The 6,674-nt window shown below is 41.1% G+C and overlaps 1 protein-coding gene across 1 annotated transcript in view; it reads right to left on the bottom strand.

Annotated features, from left to right (window-relative positions):
* Positions 1-6,674, bottom strand: part of RNF216 (ring finger protein 216) — a 135,736-nt gene that overhangs the window by 119,553 nt on the left and 9,509 nt on the right. The gene's annotated exons all lie outside the window — the stretch shown is intronic.

Raw genomic sequence — 6,674 nt, forward strand, 5'->3', positions numbered from 1 at the left:
AAAGGGACAGAGACTGTTGATGATCTTGAGGTAACTCAAGGAACACAGGAAAACGGCTAACTCCCTTTTCTGGGGAGTAATGTTTTCCTCACGGAGCTGCAAGAGTTGGAAGTCCTTCTCAGGTCTGAGCTCTGCTGTCTTTTTAGCACCTGATCTCTTTGACTTTGAGGGTATCAAGGTTAGGCTGCACTGTGAGAGAGCATTTGACTTTGCAGTACCCAGGGTTAATCTGGGCTATGGCGGGGCACATGACTTTTGGGAATGTGAGGGCTCACATAGCACTGGCAAGAACTGTATTTTTTGCTCCTTCTTTGCAGAGGTCTTTATGGCTTGAGTCAAGCCCCCAAGATTATGGCCAGACAGAAATGTGGGTGCCAACTCCATTTGCTGCTAGCATACAGGGGTGCAGTTTAAAGCTAACCAATCCCAGCTGTGTTGAGTGCAGGGAGGGTATAAACTCAGGCTTTTGGAATCTGTGGGTATGTGGATTCCTTTTCTTGCAGGCTTAGGTGAGGGAGGACTCAGGTGTCTGACTGTGTCAGACAGAAACTGGAAAGTTATTGGCTACGTTGGACATCTTGGAGCCAAAGCCATCCTGGTCCTGAGATATACAAGGTCCAACATAAAAACAGCATCCCTAATTTCTAAAAATTGGAGTACTCTGCCTTCTGGTAGTCCTGCCTTTTCATGTATAAAACTTTTGGCTCTAGAAGCTACAAATAGTTACAAAAGTGGCAAAACTTTACCAAAAATAATTCAGAATTATGATGACCATGATGTGGAATGTTCCAGATGAAAAAGAATGTTCATCCAAGAAATTCACTTGAATCCTAGGCCTCCAAATTACACAGAAAGAATGAGATTCTTACTGATATTCAGAGGCCTCAAAGAGACAACAGGATTCTAAAATAGCTTTTTTGAAAGATTCACTGCAAAAAGCTCATGAAAAACTAGAAATGCAAAATTATCTCCCATACCAAAGACAGATAAACTAATGTAACTCCCACTGCTCTCATTTTACCTGAAAACTGCATCTACTCCCGAATATTCACAGTCTACTAACTTTGAGTTGCCCTTCTCTGAAAAAAACAGTTCAACTGTTTCCTTATGAAACAGAACAACCTGAAAATATAGCACGTAATTCCTGACTTACATGCTATGGATAAAAACAGGGCATAGTTTAAAAATGTCCTAAACCTGGGGAAGACTTTCAAACATTTTTTAAAGAAATCAGTGTCTTAATTATAACATATTACCCTAGGATACCTGACTTTTACCAGCTAACATACATTGGTGGGACCAGGGGAAGGAGAGGGAGTAAAAACGGATAAAAGCAGCAGAAGCAGAATGTTATTTTCCTGAGGATGATATTCAGGACCTGACAAGTACCATCCAGTCTACTTATGGGCCAGGCAAAGCCTGAAATATCAGACGTAACCTTTAGAAAGCCATTCCCAAAATGTTTCAGCTCTATGGTGTTATCTGAAAGCAAAATAGATGCCCCTTTATAAACTAAGACAGATCCTAAGATTTTGTCTGTTTTTTAAAAATTAGAGACAAAGGCAGACATAGGCCATGCGTAGTGCCACACAGCTGTAATCCTAGCTACTCTGGAGGCTGAGGCACGAGAATCACTGAACCCAGTAGGTAGATGTTGCAGTGAGTCAAGATTGCAGTACTGCACCCTAGCCTGGGCAACAGAGGGAGACTCCATCTCAAAAAAAAAAAAAAAATTAGATACAGGGTTCCAGGCTGAAGTACAGTGGCACAATCATAGCTCACTACAGCCTTGAATTCCTGGGCTCAAGTGATCCTCCTGCTAGGCCTCTCAAAGCACTGGGATTACAGGTTTTGAGCCACTGTGTCTGGACTGACCTTTAAGGTTAAGGAAACAAAAGTTACCTAAGAGGTCAGGGTTCACGGTGACTGGTATGGCAACTCCCTAAATTCCTATGCTCCAAGAAAAACCAAACTGTTGCTAAGCTCCCTACCAATAGGGTGTATCAGGCAAATATCAGACCCCTCCCTAACTCCGATTTACAACCCAGAAACCCACTACAACTCTTATTGGGACAGAGGACTGGCCTTACAAACATCGTTTTCTGATAAATGACTACATATAGATCTTAAACCAGTTTCTGCCAGCTAACAGAGGCTGCACACAAACTGTCTTTGTGCCCTACAGTTCACCTTTTGAAGGAAAAAGCCAAATTCCACCTCATTTTAATGCTGAAACTCCACCCCAGGGAAGCTCTGGTTAGTCTTTGGCAGCCCTGAAGTCAGTAACTGATTAAGAAACTAATTAGGAAAGCTGAATTCCGAGTAGCTGGGATTATAGGAGCTCACCACCATGCCCAGCTAATTTTTGTATTTTTAGTAGAGACGGGGTTTCACCATGTTAGCCAGGCTGGTTTTGAACTTCTCTGACCTCAAGTGATTCGCCTGCCTTTGCCTTCCAAACTGCTGGGATTACAGGCATGAGCCACCACACCCAGCTACCATCTAGTCTTAACTGGGCCTTTACCTTTGCCTTTTTTTGTCTGGACAAATTAGTATAGTGTTTAGATCTAAGATTTGTAAATTGTCTACCTTTTTTCATCTGGGAGTCACCTCTGTGGAAGTGCCAACTGAGAGGTGCCAGGTTAGCAATTGCTTGGGGGCACTGTAACAGGTGATTGAAGGACTGATGGTCTAAAGAGGGGATAGAAACTATGTTGACTCTTAAATGACACGGTTTGAACTGCCAGGGTGCACTTATATGTGGATTTTCTTCACTTGAAACACCTAGTATCTTCCTTAGCCAACTCAGTATGAAGACCACTCAGATAAAGACCTTTATAATGATCCACTGCCACTTAATGAACAGTAAATATATTTTCCTTAGATTTTCTTTCTTGTTTTTTTTTTTTTTTTTTGAGACAGAGTCTCGCTCTGTTGCCACCCAAGCTGGAGTGCAGTGGCCTGATCTTGGCTCACTGCAACCTCTGCCTCTCAGGTTCAAGCAATTCTCTGCCTCAGCCTCCCAAGTAGCTGGGATTACAGGTGCCTACCACCATGCTGGCTAATTTTTGTATTTTTAGTAGAGACAGGGTTTCATCATCTTGGCCAGGCCGGTCCTGAACTCCTGACCTCATGAGTCTTGAACTCTTGGCCTCAGCCTCCCAAAGTGCTGGGATTACAGGCGTGAGCCACCCTGCCCAGTTAATGATTTTCTTAACCTTTCCTCAGCTTACTTTAAGAATGCAGTATATCAGGCCGGGCGCGGTGGCTCAAGCCTGTAATCCCAGTACTTTGGGAGGCCGAGACGGGCGGATCACGAGGTCAGGCGAATGAGACCATCCTGATTAACGCGGTGAAACCCCGTCTCCACTAAAAAAATACAAAAGAATTAGCCGGGCGTGATGGAGGGTGCCTGTAGTCCCAGCTACTTGGGAGGCTGAGGCAGGAGAATGGCATGAACCCGGGAGGTAGAGCTTGCAGTGAGCTGAGATCTGGCCACTGCACTCCAGCCTGGGCGACAGAACGAGACTCTGTCTCAAAAAAAAAAAAAAAAAAAAAATTATACATACATATATATATATACATATATACACACACACATATATACACACACACATAACATACTAGTTAGTATATCATGATTAAGCATGTTAATCAACCATGTTATTGGTCAATAGTATGCTATTAGTAGTTAAGTAGTTATTAAGTAGGACTAAGCAGTTAAGGCTTTGGTCAACAGTGTGCTATTAGTACTTAAGTTTTTGGGGAATCAAAAGTTATATGCAGATTTTAAATTGCACAGGGGTTGGCATCCCTAACCACTATGTTGTTCAAGTGTAAACTGTATTTGAAAACTGGCAAATAAAGAATCTTAATGAAGGTTTTAAGATCTGCTTCTCTGTGTCTCCGTGTCTATATATGTGTTATGTGTGTGTGGTATTTCTCTACCAAAATATATCAGAGAACTCTAATAATTGGTTTAAGGAAAAAGTAAGCACTTCAATCTTTTATTAGAAAACCAGGACCTAACTCCAATGCCTTTTAGTTCACATGACTTGGATATTTTTGGTAAGAAAGACCATTTGGAAAACAGCTGTGTGTCTTCTCATCAGCAAAAATGCCAACGTATTTTTTTTTTTTTTTTTTGAGACGGGGTCTCCCTCTGTCATACAGGCTGGAGTGCAGTGGCACGATCTTGGCTCACTGCAACCTCCATCTCCTGGGTACAAGTGATTCTACTGCCTCAGCCTCCTGAGTAGCTGGAATTACAGGCAATGTGCTACCACGTCTGGCTAATTTTTGTATTTTTAGTAGACATGAGGTTTCGCCATGTTGGCCAGGCTGGTCTCGAACTCCTGACCTCAAGTGATCCACTTGCCTCGGCCTCCCAAAGTGCTGGGATTACAGGGGTGAGCCACCGCGCTGGGTCTATATGGATGTTTTTTATATTCCAAGATTATATAAAGCTCCTAGAAATCTGATATGTCTTGGTATATAGGCTATCAGTCATAATTTTGGTTTAGAAATAACTAAATTTCCTTGTCAACTGTGTCACTATAATGAACTCTCATCAGGTTTTTAACCACAGCCATTTTAAGTCTTGCTGTCCATAGTTATTTTGTTCTGACATTTTCTGAAAGCTCTCTGCAAAGCAATTATAATCCGTAAGTGCTGTGTCTTCAAAGATGTATATGCGAAAAATGAAATGAATGCTGACTAATACAGGTTTGAGTTCACACTATTGGACTAAATATTCAAAATTCTAATGAAAAAACTAATGAATTTGCGTAACTGCTAACCAAGATCAAACAGCAAGAATTAATTACATGAGACTGAATTGATTAAAGAAGAATCATGGGTTTTTATGGCTTCTTTATTTGAAACACTGCTGGTTCTTTTAATGTTTTGTTTGCCAGATTTAAGGAAACTTTTTTCTTTTAAGGTTTTTATAGCTTATTGCCATTTGGTAAAGTATACTTTTATAATAAAAATGAAAATATTTGCTTTTCCTCCCAACAGGACCCCTCCAGAATTTGCAAATTATTCATGAGTATTCTTATTTTTGTGGCAATATCATTATTTGCGTAAGTTCAATAAGAATCTGTCCTTTTAATAAAAGGACACAACTGGAAACTGGTTATGTTACCAAGGCTTTGAATGGAATGCCGTATTTCAAAATGTGCAAACAATGCCTGGCTTTAAGCGCTCCCTGCCTTATAGTGAGTAAATCTGTCTCTTCCTGGCAGGCTCAGGAACCTCCAGATGTGGGAAACAGCAGGCAAAGACTAATGTCTGTCCTGGTTTGGCTTCCTAGCAGAGACATTTTTTATAGACCAATTTGAGATCCCTCATCAAAATTTTCAGCAAAGGAAATTTAAATATGTGCTTTCAAATATGTGGTTAGTCAGGCAAACTGGTCTTACTGTGATTATCTTTGGTAGAAATGGGAGTGACTGTAGAGAGGAAAATTACATTTCAAAAGAAAACTCCAGTACGCCTGTTATTTGATTGTAGCCCTGTTTATTGAGTTTTTATTATCTACCTGTGCATTGCACTGAATTCTGAATTCTTTTAGTTTTCTCTAACATCTGACTACGACTATCTAATGAAGGAGAATTGCTCAGTTCCTGAAGCCCTATAAACTAAAGTTGGACAAATCCACGTAAATTGCAAGGAATAAGTCTCATGCCTAATGCATGGGCCACACAGAGTCCACTAGGATGGCCAATGCCACAACCAGAGACATTCACAACTGCAACCCACATCGGAGCAAGATTCCCTCTCATAGTAAGACTCTTACCTGCCTTAATTTTTCCTTACTTATGCCTAACTCTCATGTGGCAGGCAGGACAACGTTGTAGTTAAAATTTCACCATCAGTAGCCTCTGCAGGTAACTTGCACTCCCTGCTTTAATTTAACCCAGTCATGGGATGCAAGATTACCTACTAACTTTACAGAGAGGAATCTGTGCAGTTGATGACACTTCTTGTTGCACACAGATAAACACATCAGGTATTGCAGAGCAGACTACTTGGTTAAAACAAGGTAAACTCCTTGTCTAGCCATTTAGTTTTAGTTGGGGCCCTAGCTGAGGAGCATACTCCACCCAAACTCTTGGTATTATCCTCCTTACAGTCATAACAGTAGTCTCCTGGGTGTGCCGTATCCCCTCAAAAAGTTTTAAATGTTTCCATACAGCTACCTGTCAAATGCCAAATGGTCTTTCTCCAGCTGGAACCAAAACCAAAAAAAAAAAAAAAAGGTGTGATAATGAGGACACCAGAACCTATAAAGTGTATGCTGGGACCAGAAACCCAAAATGATGGTAACTGACAGTGGCAACGATGCCTTAAGGTTTGGTCAGGCCCTGGGTGAAAGCCTAACAAAAAATGAGGAATTGTTAAATAAAAATTATAGGAGGCCACTGTTTTGGACTAAGTGTCTGCACTACACCCCAAAAGACCAGACTAAAACTCAAAACAGAATCATCCACGTAAGTTTCATGTTACCAAACTCAAACCTGGGAAGTTCATTTGACCTTCCTAGAAATCGAGAGAAAGAGTGAACAACCAATTTCTTAAACAGGGCAGTTTAAATCTCCAATGGGTATCATAATGAATTTCCCTCTGCTTTAATCCTTATACGGGAAAGGTGGCCTGAAGCAGCCTGATGT

The sequence above is a fragment of the Piliocolobus tephrosceles genome, chromosome 8, assembly GCF_002776525.5.
Source record: "Piliocolobus tephrosceles isolate RC106 chromosome 8, ASM277652v3, whole genome shotgun sequence".
NCBI classification, from domain to species: Eukaryota; Metazoa; Chordata; class Mammalia; order Primates; family Cercopithecidae; genus Piliocolobus; species Piliocolobus tephrosceles.